Below are 25,723 nucleotides of genomic sequence, written 5' to 3' on the forward strand. Positions count from 1 at the left end.
TATATAAAATTGTAATGGAAATATCATGCTCAGCTGGGCACAGAAGCTCATGCCTGTATCCCAGCACTTTGGAAAGTTGAGGCAGGCAGATCACTTGTGTTTGGGAGTTCAAGACCAACCTGGCCAACACAGCGAAACCCTACCAAAAATACAAAAATTAGCCAGGTATGATGGCACTCACCTGTAATCCCAGCTACTAGGGAGACTGAGGCAAAGAGAATCATTTGAACCTGGGAGTCAGAGGTTGCAGTAAGCTGAGATTGTGCCATTGTACTTTTGCTTAACAGTGAGACTTCATCTAACAAAAAAGTATCTTGCTTTTCTGAGTTCTTTGAGTTGTTATAAATTATCAAACCGGAGGACACTGTGGGAACCTCTGAATTTGTAGCCAGTTGGTGAGAAGTACATGTGATCTGAGCACACCCAAACTTGCAGCTTGCATCTAATGTGAAGGCAGCCTAGTGGGGGTTTGTGGCCTTAACTTGTGGCATTTGATGTTAACATCAGGGAGTTGACATCAGAATTGTGTCATACAGGACAGCTGTGATGGCTCATGCTTGTAATCCCAGAACTTCGGGAAGCAAAGTAAGAGGATCACTTGAACTTGAGTCTGGGGCTACAGTGAGCTACCACACCACTGCAGCCCAGCATAGGTGACAGAGCAAGACCCCAACTCCAAAAATAAAAAAAATTGCATGGCACAGTGCCTGTCTTTAATGGCTCAAATGTTGCAGAAACTTTTTTTTTTCTTTGGAAAGCAGAGTCTCGCTCTGACACCCAGGCTGGAGTGCAGAGGCACAATCTCTGCTCACTGCTACCTCCAATTTCCAGGGTCAAGTGATTTCTCCTGCCTTGGCCTCCCGAATAGCTAGGATTGCAGGTGGCCACCACCATTCCTGGCTAATTTTTGTGTTTTTAGTGGAGATGGGCTTTCACCATGTTGGCCAGGCTGGTCTGGAACTCCTGCTGGGATCCCAGGTGTGAGCCACTTTAGAAACGCTAGAAAATAAAAACCTTTAGAGTATTTTTACCACCTGGTTTTCTTCTCTCAATGTCTTTCTCTCATTTCCTGCTTTAAATCTCTAGCTTAGGGGCTGGGCATGGTAGCTCATGCCTGTAATCCCAGCAATTTGAAAGGCCAGGGTGGGCGGATCACTTGAGGTCAAGAGTTTGAGTTCAGCCTGGCTAATGTGGTGCAACCCTGTCTCTATTAAAATACAAACATTACACCTCACCGTGGTGGCACACACCTGTAGTCCCAGCTTCTTGGGATGCTGTGGCAGAAGAATGGTTAGAACACAGGAGGTGGAGGTTGCAGTAAGCCAAGACTGCACTACTGTACTTGATCCTGAGCGACAGAGCGAGACTCTGTCTCAAAAAAACAAAATAAACAAAAATCTCTAAGCTTGGGATTGGCCTTCTCTATTTTTTTTCTTTTTAAAAAACAGATGTAGATGCTATGTTGCCCAGGTTGGTCTCAAACTCCTGGTGTCAAGTGATCCTCCTGCCATGACTTTAAAAGTGCTGGGATTATACATGTGAGCATTGAGCACAGCTTTGTTTTTTTCTACATGAAAAATAACGGGATTATCTTCCAGAGCTAATAAATATGTTCAAATAACCAAATATTTGGACATTTTTCCAAATAACATTAAGGAAAAATGTCACTTGATAGGAAATAAGCAATCCAGAGCAATATGATTGCACTCTATAAAGGTGAAAAAACTTCATCTTTATTACATTTCCCCAATACATGCACTGCTCTGTTCTCTTGAAAACACACAGTGCATGTCCTCCTTTAAAACATACATCCTCTTTAACATACAAACATGTCAATATGAGGTAAAAAATCATGTCTGAATTCTCACATTTCAAAAACCTACATTTAACATCAAATAAAAATTTATTTTTACAGGAATTTAGGGGAACTACCATGTAGCTATAAAGGTAATATACTAAGTAAGTATCAGAGAAAAAAAGTGTCATCCCTTCACCACCACATGTAATAATACATACAAAGATTTAAAGATAAAATACTTAGGATAAAAATAATCCTCTCTTAAAAGAAAAACAAAATTATATTTATGTGTATATAACAGCTATAACACTCATCACACAACTCTATAGGAACAATGTCTTTTCAAAATACCAGGATTTCCAAACTATTTAAAATAAATACAGTAAGAATTCTAGGGGCTGGGTGCAGTGGCTCAAGCCTATAATCCCAGCACTTTGGGAGGCCAAGGTGGGTGGATCACGAGGTCAGGAGATCGAGACCATCCTGGTCAACATGGTGAAACCCCATCTCTACTAAAAATACAAAAAATTAGCTGGGCATGGTGGCATGTGCCTGTAATCCCGGCTACTCGGGAGGCTGAGGCAGGAGAATTGCCTGAACCCAGGAGGTGGAGGTTGCAGTGAGCCGAGATCGCACCATTGCACTCCAGCTTGGGTAACCAGAGCGAAACTCCATCTCAAAAAAAAAAAAAAAAAAAAAAAGAATTCTATGCCCACCTTTTTCAAAATAAACCAATAAAATGTATAGTATATATTAGACCTATTAACATATACCTAAGATATGTTAAAAATCACAACTGGATTCTCACAATTCAGTAACAAACATGAAACAGCAAATAAAAATTCCTAGTACAAGAATTTACGAGAACTACCACATAGATATGATATAATAGATTACATAAGCATCATAGATAAAAAGAGTGTTCACTTCAGGAGCACATATAATAACAGATAATAAAAGATTTAGGATAAACAAAATACCTTCTTAAAAATGGAAAGAAAATTATATTTATGTATATGTAACAGCTATAACTGTCATCAAAAATCTCTACAGGAGCAGCATGTCTTCAAAAGTATAAAAATTTCCAAACTATCTGAAATAAATGTACTAATAATTCAATGGCCGACGTTTTCCAAACAAACCAACAAAATGCATAGTATGCATGAAGCTATCTGTTACAATCCTGTGGCACTCATATTTTACAAATAATTCTGTGCCAATCTGAGCACCTGCACTGTGCCTTCAAATGCTCCCGGACTGTGGCAACCAAGTCCATAGGAAGCAGGACCTTAAGGTTCCACCCCAGGGAGGTAGAATTCAGCAATCTAAAAAGGGAGGTGGTGCTGCAGGAAGGGGTGGAACAAGAAACACCGCTGGTTTCTCACTGTCCTCCAAGGATGCCCAGAAGTACCCCCTACCCACCACTCCTAGGAGGGCAGCATAATCACTCTATTCGGCTCCTTCTAGAACAGTCCAGGTTCTTCTAGGTTCTTCCAGATGATCTGCACAAATGGTTCCTCTCTTCCTTCCTGGTGTCTGCCATTAACATTGGAATAAACTTCCTGCTGAAAATCCACATCTTCCCTGGGTCCAGTGTTCTGGAAGTGAAAGAGAGGAGGTCACATTTCAAGGAGGCAGTTCTCTAGACAGGAAAGTTACTCACATCCCACTTCAATTCTAACTAGCAATTGACCAATCCAATTTTATCTCCTGACCTTCATTCTCTACCCTGCTTCTGAACCATCATGTTCAATTGTGATATTCACACTTTGGCGAACCTGACTCCAAATCTCACTTAATACACCCAAGGCCAGCCCCAGCGATCTGCTTCATAGCCAGGACTTTGGGTGGGTCTGCTCAGGGAGTAGAGCACCCTCAGAGAATGTGGCTTTGGACTTCATCACACCTGGGGCCTTTGGTGTAACTTAAGATCTAAACTTGTAACCATGCTAGCTGTGTTTCTAATGTGACATCATCACTAACCACCAATCCAGAAGCCTGATCCGTAATCTCACTTCCTAATGGTTAAGTCTCATGCTGGGTCCTCAACGTGGTTAGCTGCACAAGACATAAACCGAATCTTCACTGAATCCTAGACCCACATCGGTAACTCAAGTGTGTCAATCGTAATCAACCTCCTGGAACTCAGTATTTATGATGATTTTTGATATGGGGTCTCAGACCGGAGTGCAGTGGCAGGATCAGGGCTCCCTGCAGCCCCAACCTCCCAAGCTCCAGAGATCCTCCCTCTTCAGCCTCCTGAGTAGCTGGGAATAGAGATGCCTCCCACATCACCCAGTTAATTTGTGTATTTTTGTGGAAAAGGGATCTCGCCATGTTGCCCAGGTTTGAAGCTGGTTCAAGCAATTGGGTTCCTCAGATTTCCTAAATAGACCATAATATTCTGCCTTGACTCTAGGGGACACAAATGTACCTTCCCTCAGGCTGATGACCTCAGGCCTCCATGGTCCCTGGAGCTCTAGGAAAGGAGGGCGTGGTCTCATACCCACACCCAGTTCTCTGGGTCATAAGCCTGGATCTGGATAAGAAAATGGTCCTTGAGAAGACGGGGACTCCTCAGATGCCCCTCCTTCCCTTCATCCAGCCTCCAATCCACTTGACTCCTCCCCACCTCCTCCACCTCCCCACACCCCACTCACCTTCTCCAACTCCTCTGGGGAAACACAAGCTCTCCAGTGCATGGAACAGAAGAACTGGAACCGAAGCTTCTGGAACAAGGGTCACTGGAAGCGGTTTTTCCCATACAGGAAGTGGAAGATGGCTTGTTTGGGGGCCTCATCAACCTCCTCCACGTCATTGGCCAGGTACCTGGGGGCAGAAATCAGGTTGCTGCTGAGGGACACTGCCAGGAGAGACCTCCGGCTGAGGTCAACTTCCAGAGAGAAGGGCAGGTGACTGTCCTCAGCTCAGGACTACTACCCACCCTGCAGAGAGCCATGCTTTCCTCAGGAGGAACCTGCTGGGCAGGGACCTGCTGAAAGATTTCTCTCACACCTTCAGGATAGAGAGAAACAAAAACCCAACTGGTGGCCAAGAATGGTGGCTTACGCCAGCAATCCCCCCACTTTGGGAGGCCAAGGCAGAAAGATTGCTTGAGGCCAGGAGTTTGAGACAAGTCTGGACAACATAGCAAGACCCTTGTCTCTATTAAAAATAGAAAAAATCTCTCGGCCATGCATGGTGGTTCACGCCTGGAATCCCAGCACTTTGGGAGGCTGAAGCAGGTGGACTGCTTGAGGCCAGGTGTTTGAAACCAGCCTGATCAATGTGGAGAACCCCATCTCTACTAAAAATACAAATATCAGCCTGGCATGGTGACACACACCTTATTCCTAGCTACTCACAGAGCTGAGGTGCAAGAATTGCATGAACCCAGGAAATGAATGTTGCAGTAAGCCAAAATCAGGCCACTGCATTCCAGCCTGGGAAACAGGACTCTGTCTCAAGAATTAAGTAGGCTGAGGCTAGGCATGGTGGCTCATGCCTGTAATCCCAGCACTTTGGGAGGCTGAGGTGAGTGAATCACAAGGTCAGGAGTTCAAGACCAGCCTGACCAAGATGGTGAAACCCTGTCTCTACTAAAAATACAAAAATCAGCTGGGCGTGGTGGCAGGTTCCTATAATTCCAGCTGCTCGGGAGGCTGAGGCAGAGAACTTTAACCCAGGAAGTGGAAGTTGCAGAGTCAAAAATCATGACACTGCACTCAAGCCTAGGCAACAGAGTGAGATTCTATCTCAAAAAATAATAATAATTAGTAGGCTGGGCACTGTGGCTCACACCTATAATCCCAGCACTTTGGGAGGCTGAGGTGGGTGTATCATGAAGTCAGGAGATTGAGACCATTCTGGTTAACATGGTGAAACCCCATCTCTACTAAAAATACAAAAAAAAAAATTAACTGAGCATGCTGACACACACTTGTAGTCCCAGCTACTTGGAAGGCTGAGGTAGGAGAATTCATTGAACCCAGGAAGTGGAGGTTGTGGTGAACTGAGATCACACCATTGCACTCCAGCCTGGGCAACAGAACAAGACTTTATCTCAAAAAAATAAAATAAAATAAAATAAAATAATAAATAAATAAATAACTGTCCTGGTGTAGGGGCACAGCCCTTTAGTCTGAGCTAATCAGGAGGCTGAGTTGGGAGGATTGCTTAAGCCCAGGAGGTGGAGGCTGCTGTGAGCTATGACCTCACCACTGCACTCCAGCTTGGGGGACAGAGCTAGTCTCTGTCTCAAAAAAAATAGGATACACTGATATTTTATAAAACTCTGCCTTCTACAGGCATCTAGTGTAATGGGACTGGAAGAAATCAGGGAAGATCACCTAACCCCAATGTCACATTATAACAGGATGTAACTGGAGTGCTGTGGGTGTGCAGCGGTGGGAAGATAAGGGCAGGCATCGTAGAGGCGTGGGGTGAACTGACTTTAAGAAATGTGTCATTCTCCTCAAAACACGTGTACAGGACACCAGACAGAAAACACAAAGTCGAGTGGCGGGCATTTGGAAGGAGCAGTGAAACCAAGCCAGGAAACACCAAGAGGATGAGCCAGTTTGGCTTTAGAGACATTGCAGAGAGGGTGGAATTGACCCTGGCCTCGATTCCTAAGGACATCAGCTAAGGAAGCTGTTCAGGTGGGCAGTAGGGGGTCAGACCTGGGCTTTGGAGAGATGTTCAGGGTGCACTAGGAAGCCCCCTGGCTTGGGGAGAGGCTCCAGGAGACCACAGCAGGGAGGATTTAACAGTGGATTCGAGTGATGACAGGGGCCTGAACTGTGGCCTCTGTCATGGGAACCCGGAGGACAATGTACCCTTGCATTTGGGGTTGATGTGGGAAGGAGAGAGACAGAGGAACCAGAAATGGCTGCTTGCTGGGGGAAGTGTCATGTCCACTACATTTCCTCTCCCCTTGGGGGCTGGTTACAATTCTTTTTGATTTATTCTTTTATTTGTAAACTGATGTTTGAGCTTGGGTGTTTTTTTTGGCTTTGTTTGTTTTTGAGAAAAAGTCTCAGTCTGTTGCCCACGCTGGAGTGCAGTGGCTCAATCTTAGCTTACTACAACCTTTCCCTCCTGGGTTAAAGTAGTTCTCTTGCCTTGGTGTCCTGAGCAGCTGGGATTACAGGTGCACATCACTGTGCCTGGCTAATTTTTGTACTTTTTTAGTAGAGACAGGGTTTCAACATGTTGGCCAGGCTCGTCTCGATCTCCTGACCTCAGGTGATGTGTCCACCTCAGCCTCCCAAAGTGCTGGGATTATAGGCTTGAGTCTGCACCTGGCTTGAGTTTGTTTTTAGATAAAGCAGTCTAAAAACATCATGGCATAATGCTATCTTTTCAATACACAGAGTAAAGAGGACAAGTAGGTGAAAGAATAAATGAAAGATTGGAATCCCACTTCCCCCCACTGTCCCAAGGTGTTGGACATTGATGAATAGGAGGAAGCAAGCCACTCACAGGGCCAGGAAGAAATGAATGCATCAGTATTGCCAGGAGAAGAAGCCGGCATGGCTAAAATATGCTATGACCATAGCTAGCAGGTACTGATGGAGAGAAAGGAACACACAGAGAGAAAAGTCACATCTTGGAAGAGAAAGATCCTGGAGATGGGGCAATAGGGAGCTGGGGAGGGGCTGCCCATCAGAGAAGGGACCTCAGTGTTGGGGTGACTGTGCTTATTTGGAATCTGTGGGGTGGAGGGGTATTTGATGGTGGGATGCAAGTCTGAGGAGCCAGAGGAAGGGATGTGGGTGATGCGCCCAGCATGGTGAGCTCCAGTGGGATCTTTGCAGGGAGTGTGTCTACATTGGCTGGCATCAGGAGGGTCTTTTCTGTGCCAGGCAGTGAACTTTCTGAAAGTGCTAGGAGTAGAGAGGCCAGGAGCTTCAGGGCTGTGGCTGGACTGTGGCCCAGGGTTCAGATATCAAAGGACCAGTAGGAGAGGGAGGGGCCACTCAGTCACTCTGAAACAGACCAGCAGAGTCCCAAGGAAAATGCTGACAAATTATAAAAAGACCAAGAAGAGCCAGGAGTATTCTGTGACCCCAGTTCTTTGACAGGCAGAGACAGGAGGATCACGTGAGCCCAACAGTTCAAGAACAACCACAGCAAGGCCCTCTTTCTACAAAAATTACAGAAATTAGTGGAGCAAGGTGGCCTGTGCCTGTAGTCCCAGCTACTCAGGAGGTTGAGGCAGGAGGACTGCTTGAGCCCAGGAAATTAGAGCCTGCCATGAGCTGCAATCATACCACTGTACTCTATCCTGAGGAAAAAAGCTAGACTCAGTCTCAAAAAAAGAAAATGGTGGGCACCAAAACTGAAGACCTTGGGAGCTGGCTGGGCACAGTGGCTCACATCTGTAATCCCAGCACTTTGGGAGGACAAGGCGGGCGGATCACCTGAGGTCAGTTGTTCAAGACCAGCCTGGCCAACATAGCAAAACCCTCTCTCTACTAAAAACACAAAAATTAGCCAGGTGTGGTAGTGCACACACCTGTAATCCCAGCTACTCTGGAAGCTGAGACAGAGAATCATTTCAACCCTGGAGGTGGAGGCTGCAGTGAGTCAATTTCATGACACTGCCCTCCAGCCTGGGAAACAGAGCAATATTCTATCTCAGGAAAAAAACAAAGCTGTGGAGGGGGAGCATCAGGTGGGAGATGGTAAAGGGAGAGAGAGGGGAACTGTGGGTGTGGAGGCTGTGACCTCCCCGAGGCTGTGTGTTGGAGCAGGAACACAGTTACCTGGAGAACAACCTTGCCTTGTCTGACACCCTCAGATCTTTGTCCCAGGCCAGGAATCTTTTAACGACAAGATCCTCTGTGATCAGAGAGCATGCTACTGTGAGAAGCAGAACGGTTTCCCTGGGAGCAATAGGGTAGTGAGGAGAAGTGCACCGCCCTGGGGAAAGCCCTCAGGATGGTGTCTCAGGTGAGGTGGATGGGACAGGAGAGAATGACTTTCACTGGGCAAGGGAGAGGCTTCCGCTGTGAGGCTGCCCTGAGAAGTGGCCGAAGAAGGTCCTGAGTGTTCAAATCTATAGGACAGAGAGCTGGGAAGAAGCCAGGATGCCCTCCCCGCAGACACACAGGGATCACTGCAGAGTCATAAAGTAATTCCCGTCATTTCCTCATGAGACAGTCACATCAGGGTGTGACCATGGCTTTGGTATCTCCCTCTAGGGATGGAGACAGTTAAGTTTAGAAAGTCAGCAAGAGGCCGGGCACGTTGACTCATGCCAGTAATCCCAGTACTTTGGGAGGCAGAGGCGGGTAAATCACAAGGTCAGGAGTTTGGGACCAGCCTGGCCAACATGGTGAAACCCCATCTCTACTAAAGATACAAAAAATTAGCTGGGTGTGATGGTGTGCGGCTGTAATTCCAGCTATTCGGGAGGCTGGGGCAGGAGAATCGCTTGAACTAGGGAGGTAGAGGAGGCTGCAGTGAGCCGAGATCATGCCACTGCACTCCAGCCTGGACAACAGGGTGAAACTTTGTCTCAAAAAAACAAAGTCAGCAAGAAACATTAAGTTTCAGAGGGCACAGCTGAAACCTTTCTTTGATTTTGTTTTTATTTCAATTGATTGATTGATTGGAGACAGAGTCTCACTCTGTTGCCCAGGCTGGAATGCAATGGCATGATCTCAGCTCACTTGCAACCTCCACCTCCCAAGCAAGCAATTCTCCTGTCTCAGCTTCCTGAGTAGCAGGGATTACAGGTATGCACAGCCACTCCCAGCTATTTTTTGTATTTTTAGTAGAGAGGGGGTTTCACCGTGTTGGTCAGGCTGGTCTCAAACTCCTGACCTCAGGTGATTCACCCATCCACCTCAGCCTCCCAAAGTGCTCAGATTATAGGCATGATCTACCACACCTGGCCTTGGTTTTTCTTCTGAGATAGGGTTTGGTTCTGTCACCCAGGCTGGAGTGCAGTGGTAGAATCACAGCTTACTGCAGTCTCAAAGTCCCGAGTTCAAGCAATCCTCTTGCCTCAGCCTGCAAAAGTGCTGGGATCTCAGGCATGAGCCATGGCGCCTGGCCTGAAACCAAGCAAGTTTTTTTTATCCCAATCGCAGACCTTCATCAAGTCTAGCTGAATCCTCTATAGCCTCCTAAGCATCCCTCATGAGTGATCACTTCTGAGTCCTCCTGTATGGAGAGCTCACCCAATGGGGGGGCATATTTTTCCCATGGGAAAAGTATGGTAATGGGAAGTTTCCCTTTAGGACTGGAGGTGCTCTCTGGGTGTCCTTCTACCAAGGGGCCTGTTGAAGACCTCATAGTGCTCAGGGAGCATGGGCAACACTCGCCGTAGCTTCAGCTTCACCTTCAGACCACACAAGGTCTCCATCACCCAGGTCTCCTCAGGCTCAGGGAGCACCTTCTCTGGCTCCTCCTGATTCGTCTGACCACTCCCTCTTCCGTTTCCAGCACAGAAACCTAAGTGGGCGGTGGGGGGGGATTGCAATCTACCCAACGGGTTGAGTAAAAACACAGGCCACCACGTAATGCTTCAGTAACTGATCACCTTAAACCCCGATCCCAAACCACAAAACACTCTCCATCCTCCCCAGCCCTGCAGACTGTTGGCTTCTGCAAGCCATCTTTCTGTCTTTCTTCTTTGTAAACCCCATGTGCCTCTTCTTCTCTTCCCCATTCTTCCATCTCTCTGTCCACAGAATGCATCATTTCCTTTTCTGGTCCCAGCTTTCTGAGTCACATTTCTTGTTTTACTTTACTGCCCAGGCTGGAGTGCAGTGGTGCAAGCTCCTATCACTGCAACCTCCATCTCCCATGTTCCAGTGATTCTCCTGCCTCAGCCTCCCAAGTAGCTGGGATTACAGGTGCCCACCATAACACCCAGCTCATTGTCGTACTTTAGAGACAAGGTTTTACCATGTTGGCCAGGCTGGTCTCATACTTCGGGCCTCAAGCGACCCTCCTGCCTTGGCCTCCCAAAGACCTGGGGTTACAGGTGTGAGCCACTGCACCTGGCCTGAGTTCCCTCTTTGCTTCCCCCACACACTCCCTCAGTGCTCCTTCCTGATTACTGGGTTGGTCTTCCCTCCCTTCCCCCCCTCCCCTCTCCTTCCCTTCTTCTCTCTCTCTCTTTCTCTTTTGAGACAGGGTCTCATTCTCTCCCCTAGAGTGCAGTGACTCCATCTCAGCTCACTGCAACCTTTGCCTCCCAGGTTCAAGAGATTCTCCTACCTCAGCCTCCCTAGTAGCTGGGATTACAGGCATATAACCTGGCTAACTTTTGTATTTTTGGTAGAAATGGGTTTTCACCATGTTGGTCAGGCTGGTCTCAAACTCCTGACCTCAGTTGATCCACCCACCTTAACCTCCCAAAGTGCTGGGATTACAGGTATGAGCTACCACACCCGGCTTTGTTTTTTCTTCTTCTGAGATGGGGTTTTGCTCTGTCACCCAGGCTGGAGTGCAGTGGAAGAATCGGCTCACTGCAACCTTGTCCTCCCAGGCTTAAGCAATTTTCCTGCCTCAGTGTCTCGAGTAGCTGGGGTTACAGGCACGTACCACTACCACCCAGCTAATATTGTATTTTTAGTAGAGATGGGGTTTCACCATGTTGGGCAGGCTATCTCAAACTGCTGACCTCAGGTGAACCACCCACCTCAGCCTTCCAAAGTGCTGGGATTACAGGTGTGAGCCAACCCCCAACCCCTACCCTTGTTCCCTCCTGGTTCTTAGTCAATCCTCTCTCATCTCTTCTTCCTCTAGTCCCCTCTCCTGATGGTCCTGGCATTTCATTGTTCACCACCTCTGGGAGGGAGTACTCTGAGGTGCTAGGCTGGGGGCTCTGCTCCTCAACCTGGGGTTGCCATTGCTGGATGGCCATGATCTCCCCCAAACTCTGTTCCCTCCCAGGGAACCTAGTTCCTCTTGTGGCCAAAGCCTTCCTCCACACTCTATTAGGAACCAGAAGAATGTGCTATCTATTCTGAAGGCTGGGAAGAAGTCAGGAGTGGAGAACAGCTCTGAGAAGATACTGTTGTCCACCTGAGTTTCAAAGTCCCCACGGAGTTCAATCCCTCCAATCAGGAATGGTGGAATCTCTGATGTCATTGGTCATTCCAACCTGGCAACCAGTTTGAAGAAAAACACATTTAACTGCCAGCCTGAGCTCCTGTCCTGGAGATCTGAAGTGCATGGCATCTTTTGCCACCATCCCAACCTCAGACCATTGTCCTAAAGCATCTTCAGGGTTTCCACATCCCTCGCATCCTGTACCAGCAGAGGCTGTGTCCTCTCTACTCAAAGCCTGAAGCATGCTGGGGTCTCATCTGGACATGCACATTTCAGAGTCCCATCTGGTAGGAGAGGGAGCAGGGTGGCAAAGAAAAGTAGGGAAAGTAGAAATGATGAAACCTTACAAGAGTGAGACTAATATGTACAAGAGATCCCAGGTTCACTGACTTGATGAAAAAGTTACATCAAAGCACTCAATTTGGCAAAGCTTTTCTGCTGAATGTTTCCTGACATTCACTGTCTGAGATTCTGTATCAGGGGTACATGCATCCTCTGCCCTAAGGCATCTTTGAGTCCAAGAGACATTCTGAGGACTGAAAATCATAGGAAACTGTCCATGAGCTCACACATATTTCCAGTGGTGTCCCCAATTTCAGGAAGTCCATGGATTACCTAAAACTAGCCCCTCCAGTTGAGCTAGGAAACTCTAGTCTACATATCAAGTTTTGTATCATATATATTTCCCTCAACCCAGAAATTTCCCTACCATTTATGGATTCTATGAATAAAATATCACATGTACAAAAAGATTAAGTCAAAAAAATCTCAGCTGTGCACAGTGGTTTTGCTTGTAATCCCAGCACTTTGGTTGGCCAAGGGAGGAAGATTGCTTGAGGCCAGGAGTTCAAGACCAGTGTGGGCAACAGAGCAAGACCCCATCTCTATTAAAAAATAAGTAAAAAATAAACAAATTAGCCAGGTGTGGTGGCTGGCACCTGTGGTCCAACTACTTGGGAGACTGAGGCAGTAGGATTGCTTGAGCCTAGGAGTTAGAGGCTACAGTGAGCTATGATTGTGCCACAGCACTTTAGCCTGAGCAACAGAGTGAGACCCTGTGTCAAAAAAATTTTTTTAACAAAAAATAAAAAAGTTTCATGGCATTCAGAGACCATCCTGGGAAACTGTGAGTTCTGGCTGTAGTGGCTCACGCCTGTAATCCCATAACTTTGGGAGGCCAAAGCAGGTAGATCACCTGAGGGCAGGAGTTCAAGACCAGCCTGGTCCACATGGTGAAACCCTGTCTCTGCTAAAAGTACAAAAAATTCGCTGGGCATGGTGGCAGCTTCTTGTAATGCCAGCTACTTGGGAGGCTGACAGGAGAACTGCTTCAACCCAGGAGGTGGAGTTTGCAGTGAGCCAAGATAGTGCCACTGCACTCCAGCCTAAGCAACAGAGTGGGACTCCAACTCAGAAAAAGAGCTATGTATTTCTCACCCAATTTGCCTGCTAGGAAATTCCTTGTGAGCACCAAGAACTATACTGAACTATAAGTCATCCTTGTGCTCACCTGAGACAAGTGCATATCTGATTGCTTCCTCTGCTGGAAAAATGCAGATTCCCTGAGCTAGGCAAAGGCATAAGTGATGGATAGCCAGCAGCGGTGGCTCAGGCCTGAAATCCCAGTATTTTGGGAAGTCAAGGCGGGTGGGATCACCTGAGGTCATGACTTCAGACTGGCCTGACCCACACGTTGAAACCTCATCTCAAATTTGAGAAGTTGAGGCTCCAAGAGGTAAAATTACAAGTTTGAAATATCTTTTTTATTTTTCTTTAGATGGAGTTTGCTCTGATGTCCAAGCTGGAGCCAAGCTGGAGTACAGTGGCATGATCTTGGCTCACTCCAACCTCTGCCTCCTGAGTTCAGGGAATTCTCCTGCCTCAGCCTCCTGTGTAGCTAGGATTACAGGTGCATGCAACCATGCCTGGCTAATTTTCATATTTTTAGTAGAGACAAGCCTTCACCATGTTGGTCAGCATAGTCTTCAACTCCTGACCTTGTGATCCACTCACCTCAGTCTCCCAAAGGGTTGGGATTACAGGTGTAAGCCACCAAGCCTGGCTGGGACTTCTTATTAATGATTTTGAAGAGATAAACTTAATTATTTTAATAAATATAATAATGTGTATGTTTGTAAGCTTAGTGTGATGTTTTGATCTATGTATACATTGTGGAATGATTATATGAAGGTAATTAACACATCCACCATCTCACACATGTACCATTTTTCTGTTGTGAGAACATTTAAAGTCTAATATTTCCAGTCACAGTGGCTTATGCCTGTAATGCCAACAGTTTGGGAAGCTGGTGCAGGCGAATCATCTGAGGCAGAGTTCAAGACCAGCTGGGTCAACATCGTGAAACCCCACTTCTAAAAATACAAAAATTAGCTGGCCAAGGTGGCACACACCTGTAATCCTAGCTACTCAGGAGGCTGAAGCAGGGAAATCACTTGAACCATGGAGGCGGAGGTTGCAGTGAGCCGACATCGCACCATTGCATTGCAGCCTCAGCAACAGAGAATGACTCTGTCTCAAAAATAAATAAATAAAATAAAATAAAATGTACCTTTTTTTTGAGATGGAGTGTGGCTTTCTCACCCATGCTGGAGTGCAATGGCACAATCTCAGCTCACTGCAACCTCTGCCTCCTAGGTTCAACTGATTCACCTGGCCTCAAGTGATCTGCCCTCTTCAGCCTCTCAAACAGCTGGGATTACGGGCATGAGCCACTGGGCCCAACCCAAATCTACTTTTTAATTTTGAAATATACATTATTAGTAACTATAGTTCGTAATGAATAATACTCTTGCTGGGCAATATATCTCAAAAACCCACTCCTCCCATCTAACTCAAATATTGTACCTTTTGGTCAACACGAGAGACGTATTTCACTGCATTTAAAAAATATCATGAAGAGGTCTCAGGAAACATTTGGCATCTTCTCATTTCTGTAGGTCTTACTCATAGACTCTTAGATCTTATTCATCAGCCTGCTGATCTTTTCCTTTTTCAGAGATGTAGATGCTATCCAACATTTTTCTTTCCTTTTTTTTTTTGTTTTGAGATGGAGCCTCGCCCTATTGCCCAGGCTAGAGAGCAGTGATAGCATCTCAGCTCACTGCTACGTCCATTTCTCAGGTTCAGGCAATTCTCCTGCCTCAGCCTCCTGAGTAGCTGGGGAGTATAGGCACACACCACCATGCTTAGATAATTTTTGTATTTTAATAGAGACGAGGTTTGACCATACTGGCCAGGCTGGTCTTAAACTCCTGACCTCAGGTGCTCCTTCCACCTTGGCCTCTCAAAGTGCTGGGATTACAGGAGAGAGCCATTGCATCCAACCAGCCATCCAATATTTTTCTGATACCCTTGTTTTTAGCATGATCATAGCTCACTGCAGCCTCCAATTCCTGGGCTGAAGCAATCCTCCCACCTCAGCCTCCCGAGTAACTGGGACTACAGGTGAGCACCACCATGCCCAGCCAATTTTTGTAGTTTTTTTGTAGAGATGGGGGTCTTGCTTTGTTGCCAGGCTGGTCTGGAACTCCTGGCCCCAAGGGATCCTCCCACTTCAGCCTCCCAAAGTGCTGGGATTACAGGCATGACCCACCATGCCTGGCCAGCTTCACGATTTTACCTGTAGCTTCTGCTTTCCTGAATTTATCTCTGCCTTTGGAAACCTGCACCTGCCAATGCCCAGCTAATCCTGTATTTTCAGTAGGGGTGGGGTTTCTCCATGTTGGTCAGGCTGGTGTCGAACTGCCAGCTCAGGTGATATGCCCCCCCCTTGGCCTCCCAAAGTGCTGAGATTACAAGCATGAGCCACCGTGTCTGGCCAAAAACGGGTTTTGAAGTTGTATTTGTGAAGCCGTGTTTTTGTATGGGGTAAAATCTCAGGTTCATTGTCCCAAGACCACGGAAAACTGAATGCAGACACTCCAGAGTGAAATTAAGAGTGGAAGTGTAACAGACAAAGAAAGAGAAGAGCTCTCTGTGCAGAGAGGAGTCCTGGAAAAAATGGGTTGCGACTTCCACGGTGAATGAAGAAGGTTTTTTGTTTTAATTTTAGGTAGAGTCTCACTCTGTCTCCCAGGATGAAGTGCAGTGGTGCTATCTTGGCTCACTGCAACCTCTGCCTCCCTGGTTCAAACAATTCTCCTGTCTCAGCCTCTCGAGTAGCTGGGATTACAGGCACCTGCCATATCCTCTGCTTATTTTTGTATTTTTAGTAGAGATGGGTTTCACCATAATGGCCAGACTGGTCTCTAACTTCTGACCCCAAGTGGCCTCAGCCTTTCAAAGTGCTGGATTTACAGGTTTTACAGAGGAGCTTGAGGAGGTGGTATCTGATTTACATAGGGTGCAAAAGACTGGTTGGACCAGGGATGCTATTTGTAAAGCCTGTGAAAGAAGCTGGTCACTCCACCCTAATCTTTTATTATGCAGATGGTTTTTTACCAGATGGAAGCCATGTTGTCTAGTATTTTATTATTTTATTTTGTATTTTATAATGGAGTCTAGTTCTGTTGTCAGGCTGGAGTGCAGTGGCACAATCATGGCTCATTGCAACTTCCACTTGCTGCCTTCAAGCAATTCTCCTGCTTCAGCCTCCCGAGTAGCTGGGATTACAAGCGGGACCACCATGCCCGGTTAATTTTTTTATTGTTAGCAAAGACAGGGTGTCACCATGTTGGTCAGGCTGGTCTCAAACTCCTGACCTTGTAAACTACCTGCCTCAGCCTCCCTAAAAGCTGGGATTACAGGCATGAGCCACTGCGCCTGCTGTTCCTCCTCCTCCTCCAATTTTCCTTCTCTTCAGATTATAGGCATGAGCCACCTCACCTGGCTGTTCCTCCTCTTCCTGATCCTTTTTCTCCTCCCCTTTTCCTTCTCTTCCTCCTTCTCCTCAGATTATATGCATCAGCCACCCCACCTGGTTGTTCCTCCTCCTCCTATTACAGGCATGAGCCACCTCATCTGGCTGTTTCTCCTCCTCAAATTACAGGTGTGAGCCACCATGCCTGGCTGTTCCTCCTCCCCCTCTTCTGGCTGTTTTTTCTCCTCCTCCTCCTCCTCTTCCACCCCTTTCCTCCTCCTCCTTATTCATTTTATTTTTTAATTCGGTGTCTTGCTCTTGTCACCCAGGCTGGAGTGCAATGGTGTAATTCTGGCTCACTGCAACCTCTGCCTCTTAGATTAAACTAATTATCCTGCTTCAGCCTCCCATGTAGCTGGAATTACCAGCATCTGCCACCATGCCCAGCTAATTTTTTTGTATTTTTAGAGATGGGGTTTAACCATGTTGGCCAAGCTGGGCTCAAACTCATTACTTCAGGAGAGCCATCAACCTTGACCTCCCAAGAAAGAAAGGAAAAAAGAGAAGGAAAGAGAGGAAAGAGTGAATGAAAAAAAGAGAGAAAGAGAGAAAGGAAGGAAAGAAAGAGACATAAAGAAAAGAAGAGAGAAAGAAAGAGGGGAAAGCAAGGAAGGAAGGAAAGGGAAAGAAGTGGGGGAATGAAAGGAGGAAGGAAAAGAAGGAAAGAAGAAGAAAGGGAGGTGGAAGTGTAAGGGGAAGGGAAGAGAGGAAGAAAGAACAAGAGAGAAAGATGGAAAGAGAAAGGAAGAAAAGAGAGAAAGAGGAAAGAATGAAAGAGAAAGGAAGGAAGGAAGGATAGACAGAAAGACATAAAGAAAGAAAGGAAGAAGAGAAAGAAAGGAAAGAAGGAAGGAAGAGGAAAGAAGTTGGGGAATGAAGGAAGGGAGGAAAGGAAGGAGGAGGGCAGGAAGGAGAAAGGGAAGTGTAAGTGCAAAGGGAAGGGAGGAAGAAAGAAAGGAAGAAAGAGAAAGAAAGAAGAAAAAAGAAGAAAGGAAGAAAGGAAGGAAAGAAAAAGAAAGGAGAGAAGTGGGGAAAGGAAGGGAGGGAGGAAGGGAAAAAGGAAGGAGGGAAGGAAAGAAGGAAGGAAGGAAAAAGCGGAAGTGGAAGGGGAAGGGAAGGGAGGAAGAAAAAAGAAAGAGAAAGAAAGGAACGAAGGAAGAAAGGAAAAAGGAAATAAGGAAAGAAAGAAAGAGGAGAGAAGTAGGGGAAGGGAGGGAGGGAGGGAGGAAAGGAAAGGAGGGAGGGATGGAGGGGTGTGTCACCAAGGTCAGGTGGAAAAGGTTGGGGCTGGGCTGGGAGCCAGGAGGTGGAAGTAAGCAAGGAAGGAGAGGAATGGAAGCAGGGAGACACTTGAGGAAAGGCAAGAGGAGGATCGAGCAGCAGGAAGGTGCCAGGGTCTGAGCTGGGAGACAGGTGATGCCCTGTGGAGCCCCCATGTTGGGGCTGCTCTGAGGAGCCAGGGTGTGGCTGCAAGTGAGTAGTAGAGGGTGACTGTGTGGCCACCCTCTAGTACTGAGGAGAAAGGGGTTGACAAGACTGGTGGTGGGAAGAGTCACTGGGGGTGGGGGAGCCCAGAGAGAGGGGCCCAAGGCCCAGAGAGCAGCTGCTCTCTGCCTCTGGTCTCTCATACTCTTTTCTGCACAGCTGTTCTGGGACATTCCATGACTGGGGGAGTTCATGACTCTCCTCACCACAGCTCCTCATACCCAGCCCCCTTAGCAGACTGAGACCCTCACTACAAGCCTGGCCCAAGTGCCCAGAGTCACTCCCTCCTCCCCTCCTTCCTCCCTGCCCTGCAGTCGGGCTCATGGCGGTCTGGGATCCCCCAGTACATGCTGGCACTTGCCTTTTTTTGAGACAGAGTTTCACTCTTGTTGACCAGGCTGGAGTTTGGAGGCAAAATCTTGGCTCATTGCAACCTCTGCCTTCTAGGTTCAAGCATTCAAGCAACTCTCCTGCTTCAGCCTCCTAAGTAGCTGGGATTACAGGTACCCACCACCACACCCGGCTAATTTTTGTACTCTTTGTAGAGACAGGGTTTCACCATGTTGGTCAGACTTGTCTCGAACTCCTGACCTCGTGATCCTACTGCCTCAGCCTCTCAATGTGCTGAAACAACAGGTGTGAGCCACCAAGCCCGGATAATTTTTTATATTTTTTTAGTAGAGCCAGGGTTTCACCATGCTGGACAGGTTGGTCTTGAACTCCTGACTTCAGATGATCCACCTCCCAAAGTGCTGAGATTACAGGTGTGAGCCACTGCGCCCAGCTTTTGTTTTTGTTTTTCCTGAGATAGAGTCTCACTCTGTTGCCCAGGCTGGCATGTGGGGTATGATCCTGGCTCACTACACCCTCCACCTCCTAGGTTCAAGCAATTGTCTTGGCTCAGCCTCCCTAGTAGCTGGGATTACAGGTTCACAGCACCATGCCCAGCTAATTTTTGTATTTCTAGTTTCACCACGTTGGCCAGGCTGGTCTCCAACTCCTGACCTCAGGTGATCCTCCTACCGTGGCCTCCCCAAGCGCTGGGATTACAGGTATAGGCCACTGTTCCTGGCCATACTTGGTGGTCTTTAATGAACACCCACCCTCTGGGTGAGTGAGTGCCCACTGGGAGCTGCCAGGCCCACCCCGTGTCTGTGGGGACTGCCCGTCCCCCACCACCTGCTGAGTTAGCTGAGCTTGTGTTCTTTCCCTTTTCTCCAGCTCTCTAGGGACTTCATGAAGCCCCCGTTCCCTACCCACCAGCCTGGGGCACAAGAATCCACTCTTCACAGTGTCCCTCACCTCTGGGACTTATGTATTGGTTTGGTGGTTTTCAAATGTCAGCAATTAATTTCCAGCTCATCACCGTTGTGACGACAGTGCATGTCCTTCTGGAAAAAACATGTCTCCATCAACACCTTGGTGCTGAAGGACCTGAGGGGCCCACTCTAAAGATCCATTAATTGCCAGAGAAGGAGTTTCCCATAATTAGAAAATCATATTCTTTAAAATTCCCTAAGTGCCTTTTCACTGAACAGCCCAAACCCATAGTCGTTTTATGCTTTGCAGAAAGTTACAACATGAGGCTCTCCCAGATCCACATCACCCATACACTGAGGGAGCAGGTCCAGGACATTTTCAATAGGAAATACAGTGAGCAGTGGAACACCCCCGGTGGAGGGACACGCAGACACTGTGGACAGAGAAGTGGGAGGCTTCCCACTTCCAGCCGAAACTATTCACTCCCTTACACATATTTCTTGAGGACTTACCAAATGCCAGGCATGTCTCAGGCACTGGGGATACTGCGGTGAATGAAACAGGAACTGTACTCATGAGCCTTGCACCTGGGCAACATGGCAAAACCCCGTCTCAACCAAAAATACAAATATATTAGCCAGGTGTGGTGGTGCACTCCTGTGGTCCCAGATACTCAGGAGGGTGAGGCAGGAGAATTGCTTGAGCCTGGGAAGTAGAGGTTGCAGTGAACTGAGATCACACCATTGCACTCCAGCCTGAGCAACAGAAGTGAAACTATCCAAAAAAAAAAACAAAAAAAGCCTGGGCTTGGTGGCTCACACCTACAATCCCAGCACTTTTGGAGGCTGAGGTGGGCAGATCATGAGATCAGGAGTTCAAGACCAGCCTGGTCAACTTAATGAAACTCCCTCTTTACTAAAAATACAAAAAATTAGCTGAGTGTCGTGGTGGCCACCTGTAATCCCAGCTACTCAGGAGGCTGAGGCAGGAAAATCGTTTGAACCTGGTAGGCAGAGGTTGCAGTGAGTTGAGATCGCCCTACTGCACTTTAGCCTGGGCAACAGAATGAAACTGTCTTTAAAAAAAAAGAGGAGCATAGGACATGGTAGCATGTTGGTGTGGCTTCTTCTTTCTTTTTTCCTTTCAGACAGTCTCTCTGTCACCCATGCTCGAGTGCAGTGGTGTGATCATGGTTCACTATAGCATCAAACTCCTGGGCTCAAGCAATCCTCAGCCTCCCAAGTGGCTGGAACCACAGGCATGCACCACCATGCCCAGCTTTTTAAAAGAAATTCTTAGGAGAGACAGGGTCTTGCTATGTCTCCCAGGCTGAACTCAAACTCTTAGACTCAAGTGGTCCTCCCGCCTTGGCCTCCCAAAATGCTGGGATTACAGGCATGAGTCACCCTGCTGGCCTATTGTTTTATTTTCTGATCAAATAGCTCAGAATGTAATGCCTATACGTTTCCACGGTGCTACAACACTTTCGCATCGTTCACTCTTCTGCATGGATGCCTTTCCATCACATGCGTGAAATCCTATGTACACACGCCCCACACTGGCTCTCACTGCCGACCAGCAGGACCCTGCCTCTCACCCACAGGGGAAGCCTTGGGCATCAGGTACCCGGTCCAAGTGCCCTACAAGTGATAAGAGTAACCCCTGCCCCATATTCATGGAGGGGCTGCTCCCAGAAATCCTGTTCTGAAAACCCTTCACCTTGGAGCTATCGCTCCAGCCTGCTCCCCCACCACTCCGGTCGCCCTCCTACCACTCCAGCCCGCTTTCCTACCGCTCCAGCTGTCTTCCTACCCTCCGGCCGCCCTCCTACTGATCCAACCCACTCCCCTACGACTCCCGCTGCCCTCCTACCCCTCCAGCCCGCTCCCCTATGACTCCAACCGCTCTCCTACCCCTCCAGCCCACTCCCGTCTGACTCTGGCCTCCCTTCTACCACTCCAGCCTGCTCCCCTACAACTCCGGCCGCCCTCCTAACCCTCCAGCCCGCTCCCCTACCTCTCCGGCCACCCTCCTACCGCTCCAGACCCTCCCTACGACTCCGGCCGCCCTCCTACCGCTCCAGCCCGCTCCCCTACCGCTCCAGCTGCACTCCTACCGCTCCAGCTGCACTCCTACCGCGCCAACCTGCACCCCTACCGCTCCAACCGCCCTCCTACCGCTCCAACCGCCCTCCTACCGCTCCAGCCGGCTCCCCTACCACTCCGGCGACCCTCCCACCGCTCCAGCCCGCTCCCCTACCGCTCCGGCGACCCTCCCACCGCTCCAGCCCGCTCCCCTACGACTCCGCCGCCCTCCTACCGCTCCAGCCCGCTCCAGCCCGCTCCAGCCCGCTCCCCTACGACTCCAGCCGCCCTCCTACCGCTCCAGCCCGCTCCCCTACAACTCCGGCCACGTTCCAGCGCTCCAGCCCGCTCCCCTATGACTCCGGCCGCTCTCCTACGGCTCCAGCTCACTCCCCTACGACTCCGGCCACCCTCCTACCGCTCCAGCCCGCTCCCCTACGACTCCAGCTTGCTCCCCTACCGCTCCTGCCGCCCTCCTACTGCTCCAGCCCGCTTCCCTGCAGCTCTAGCTGCACTCCTACCACTCCAGCCAGCTCCCCTACCGCTCCGGCCACCCTCCTACAGCTCCAGCCCGCTCCCCTACCGCTCCAGCCGCCCTCCTACCACTCCAGCCAGCTCCCCTACCGCTCCAGCCGCCCTCCTACAGCTCCAGACCGCTCCCCTACCGCTCCGGCCGCCCTCCTACCGCTCCAGCATGCTCCCCTACCGCTCCGGCCGCCCTCCTACCACTCCAACCCGCTCCCCTACCGCTCCGGCCGCCCTCCTACCGCTCTGCCCGCCCTCCTACCGCTCCAGCCGCCCTCCTACCACTCCAACCCGCTCCCCTACCGCTCCAGCCGCCCTCCTACCACTCCAACCCGCTCCCCTACCGCTCTGGCCACCCTCCTACAGCTCCAGCCCGCTCCCCTACCGCTCCAGCCGCCCTCCTACCGCTCTGCCCGCCCTCCTACCGCTCCACCCCGCTCGCCTATGACTCCAGCTGCCCTCCTACCGCTCCAGCCAGCTTGCCTATGACTCCGGCCGCCCTCCTACCTCTCCAGCCGCCCTCCTACCGCTCCAGCCTGCTCGCCTATGACTCCAGCCGCCCTCCTACAGCTCCAGCCCGCCCGCCTATGACTCCAGCTGCCCTCCTACCGCTCCAGCCCGCTCACCTATGACTCCGGCCGCCCTCCTACCTCTCCAGCAGCCCTCCTACTGCTCCAGCCAGCTTGCCTATGACTCCGGCCGCCCTCCTACCTCTCCAGCCGCTCCCCTACCGCTCCAGCCGCCCTCCTACCACTCCGACCGCCCTCCTACCACTCAGGCTGCCATCCTACTGCTCCAGCCCGCTCCCCTACCTATCTGACCGCCCTCCTACCCCTCCAGCCCGCTCCCCTACCGCTCCGGCCGCCCTCCTACCGCTCCAGTCCGCTCCCCTACCACTCCAGCCCGCTCCCCTACCGCTCCAGCCGCCCTCCTGCCGCTCCAGCCCGCTCGCCTATGACTCCGGCCGCCCTCCTACCTCTCCAGCCGCCCTCCTACTGCTCCAGCCAGCTTGCCTATGACTCTGGCTGCCCTCCTACCTCTCCAGCCGCCCTCCTACCGCTCCAGCCCGCTCGCCTATGACTCCAGCCGCCCTCCTACCGCTCCAGCCCGCTCGCCTATGACTCCAGCCGCCCTCCTACCGCTCCAGCCCGCTCGCCTATGACTCTGGCCGCCCTCCTACCTCTCCAGCCGCCCTCCTACCGCTCCAGCCCGCTCGCCTATGACTCTGGCCGCCCTCCTACCTCTCCAGCCGCCCTCCTACCGCTCCAGCCTGCTCGCCTATGACTCCAGCCGCCCTCCTACCACTCCAGCCCGCTCGCCTATGACTCCAGCTGCCCTCCTACCGCTCCAGCCCGCTCACCTATGACTCTGGCCGCCCTCCTACCTCTCCAGCCGCCCTCCTACCGCTCCAGCCAGCTTGCCTATCACTCCGACCGCCCTCCTACCTCTCCAGCTGCCCTCCTACCGCTCCAATCCGCTCGCCTATGACTCCAGCCGCCCTCCTACCGCTCCAGCCCGCTCACCTATGACTCCGGCCGCCCTCCTACCTCTAGCCCGCTACTTTAGAACTCCGGCCGCCCTCCTACCGCTCCAGGCAGCTCCCCTACGACTCCTGCCGCCCTCCTCCTGCTCTAGCCGGTTCCCCTACCACTCCGGCCTCCTTCCTACTGCTCCAGTCCGCTCCCCTATGACTCTGGCCTCCCTCCTGCCACTCCAGCCTGCTCCCCTATGACGCCGGCCGCCCTCCTACCACTCCGGCCACCCTCCTACCCCTCCAGCTCGCTCCCCTACCGCTCCGGCTGCACTCCTACCACGCCAACCTGCTCCCCTACTGCTCCAGCCGCCCCCTACCGCTCCAACCGCCCTCCTACCGCTCCAACCCGCTCCCCTACCGCTCCGGCCACCCTCCTACCGCTCCAGCTCTCTCCCCTTCGACTCCGGCCACCCTCCTATCACTCCGGCCGGCTGCCTTCCTACCGCTCCAGCCCGCTCCCCTACCACTCCGGCTGCACTCCTACCGCTCCAACCCGCTCCGCTACAACTCCAACCGCCCTCCTAATGCTCCGGCCGCCCTCCTACTGCTCCAGCCCGCTCCCCTAACACTCCGGCCGCTCTCCTACCGCTCCAGCCCGCTCCCCTACCGCTCCGGCCGCCCTCCTACCACTACAGCCTGCTCCCCTACGCCCTCCTACCGCTCCAGCCGCTGCAGTTTCCGTCACCACCACCCACTGCAGCGAGGCCAGCCGCGGTACAGCAGGCTGCAGCCTCCAGCGTGCAGTAGGTGGCTCTGCCGCCCCTTCTCCTGTTCCTCTAAGCCGTGAACACAGTGGCTCCGCTAGAAGATACACAAGAGCCTGGAACAGCGTGAGGCAGCCTCAGCATGCCTTATATACTGAGGTTTTGCCCATGGTTCCTGGACTACATGTTCTGATTGGATGAGAGGAAACCTTTAGGCCTACTCTGATTGGGTTTTATTTTCATGCTCTGATTGGCTGGCCTCAGACTTGTTTTCATCCAATGAGACTGTGTAGTTCAGGAACCTCTGTGCATAACCTCAGTATATAAATGGCTCTGTTGGGCAGGCACTCCATTCTAGGCTTTTCTGTGTCTGTCGGCTGTGCTCCTCGGTGCTGGGCTTAGAGGAGTAGAAGACGGGAGAGCCAGCTGCCGCCTGCTGGAAGCTGGAGTCTGCAGTACTGCGGTTCGGTTCGCCTTGCTGCAGCTCACCTCACTGTGGTTGGCGGTAGCCACGGACGCATGCCCCTGGAGCGGTAGGAGGGGAAACGAGTTTGGGGTGAGGTGGGAGGGCTAAGGAGGGTGGTTATTGCCAAAGGGACAAAGAGGATGGCGAACAGGATAAGATGTTAAAAAAAGACGGTGAGGAAAAGATGGTGGGAAAACTATTTTGGGGTAGATGGAAGGGGAAAATGGAGTGGCAAGTGAGAGGAGGAATGAGAGGATGGTGAGGGGGGAAGCAGGGGGCGAGGAAGAGGGAGAGAAGCTTTTGTGAAAAGATGGTGGGGAAACGTTTTTGGGTAGATGGAAGGGGAAAATAGAGTGGCAAGTGACAGGAGGAATGAGAGGATGGTGAGGGGAGAACCAGGGGGTGAGCAGGAGGGAGAGAAGGTCTGAAAAAATACGGGAGGAAAGAAGACAGTGTGTAAAAAGATTTTGGGCAGATGCAGAAGGGAAGAGGGGGACAAGTGGGAGAAGGAAAGGTGATGCAAAGAGGGAGGGAGAAGAGAAAGTGGGCAAGCAGGAGGGAGAGAAGGTTTTGCGAAAAGAAGGGGATAAAATTTTTTACGTAGATGAAGAGAGAAAAGAGGGTGGCGAGTGGGGAGGAGAAAAGGTTTTGCAAATAGACGATGGGCAGGAAAGAAAGACTGCAGAAAGAAAAGACAGTGGATAAAGTGGATAGATGGAGGGGGAAGAGGGTGGCAAGTGGGAAGAGAAAAGAGGGGGTGGCCAGAGGGAGTGCAGAAAGAGGGATGGGAAAAAGAAGATGGGAAAAATAGCGTAGAGGGCAAAGACGTGGCAAGCAGGATAAGGGGAAGAAGAGGGTGAGTGGGAAGCGGGGAAGGCTTTGCAAAAAAGATGGTGAGGAAATGTTTTGGGATA

The 25,723-nt window shown here is 50.3% G+C and overlaps 1 long non-coding RNA gene and 1 pseudogene across 7 annotated transcripts; one reads left to right on the plus strand and one right to left on the minus strand.

The window, feature by feature from the left end:
• Window positions 1-1,885: 1,885 nt before the first annotated feature.
• LOC100403691 (uncharacterized) lies at window positions 1,886-24,466 on the minus strand. 7 transcript variants are annotated; one of them, XR_013526863.1, is made up of 5 exons: window positions 24,298-24,466; window positions 19,539-19,624; window positions 4,459-4,627; window positions 4,233-4,337; window positions 1,886-3,396 (listed from the first exon to the last, which is right to left on the minus strand). It is a non-coding gene; the product is annotated as an uncharacterized LOC100403691 (long non-coding RNA). The 7 variants fall into 7 exon arrangements; XR_013526859.1 differs by having other exon boundaries at window positions 19,539-19,627; XR_013526858.1 differs by having other exon boundaries at window positions 19,539-20,201.
• LOC144579647 (uncharacterized) lies at window positions 7,297-7,994 on the plus strand (annotated as a pseudogene).
• Window positions 24,467-25,723: the final 1,257 nt, after the last annotated feature.

This window comes from Callithrix jacchus, chromosome 15, assembly GCF_049354715.1.
Source record: "Callithrix jacchus isolate 240 chromosome 15, calJac240_pri, whole genome shotgun sequence".
Lineage (NCBI taxonomy): Eukaryota > Metazoa > Chordata > Mammalia > Primates > Cebidae > Callithrix > Callithrix jacchus.